Raw genomic sequence first — 955 nt, forward strand, 5'->3', positions numbered from 1 at the left:
CTTTTCAGTTTTAAAAAAATAAAAAAATGATAAAAATGTCAAAAAAAATAAAAGAAAATAAGTTTGCCATGTGATATGTGGTCTAGTTGTTGGAAAAATTTACAAATATAAATTTCGACTTTATTTGCAAAATCTCTCTGGAAATTTGTAAAATGGGCATAACTTTTGCATACGAACTCGGATTAAAAAGTTTTATATATGAAAAATCATCTACTTGAAAAGTTACATCCGATTTTAACTGGGAGAACCCCGTTAAACATTTTCAAAATCCCCAAAAACCTAACACAAAAAAGTTACGGGACTTTCAAGGTCTAGAGGCAAAAAAATTCAAAAAAAAGGTTTGGGATACTTCATACGTATGCATGACCGATTTGGGATGATTCCAAGGGAAACAAAACAAACCTTTCTCAAATTCATGGCGGCAACTTACACCTAACGCACGTGAACTTGGAGAAAGTCACTTCTTTCATCCAAGCATAAGCTTCATGAACGGAACACGATGGCATTGCTTACAAGGTTTTCAACACTAGGTTGATGTTCAACATGAATCATGGGGGAGGCAAAAATGCTGCTGATGGGCTCAACAACAACTCATCGGAATTTTCCATATTATTGGACTTCCACCATCATGTGAACACGGTGATAGCAATGGTCAGACCAAAAGATGTAATGGTGTATGCTCGAGGGATCAACCACGAGTAAGACGACATTACGAAAATCGTTGGTTCTGATTTGACTTGACGATAGCCCATACTCAAGTCAAAGTCTTGACAAGGAAATAGATCCAACAACTGATCACGAGGACCAATCAATGGAGATATCATCTTTCTTCAACACACACACACGCACAAAAGATATCCCTTAACATGAACTAAGTCAAACAAGCTTTTATGTTCCAACTCTCCAAGTTGTTGTTTAGCTTAACCAACTAGCTCAGGGTATCCGACACAGATTC

The sequence above is a fragment of the Triticum aestivum genome, chromosome 4A (assembly GCF_018294505.1).
Source record: "Triticum aestivum cultivar Chinese Spring chromosome 4A, IWGSC CS RefSeq v2.1, whole genome shotgun sequence".
Classification (NCBI taxonomy): Eukaryota; Viridiplantae; Streptophyta; class Magnoliopsida; order Poales; family Poaceae; genus Triticum; species Triticum aestivum.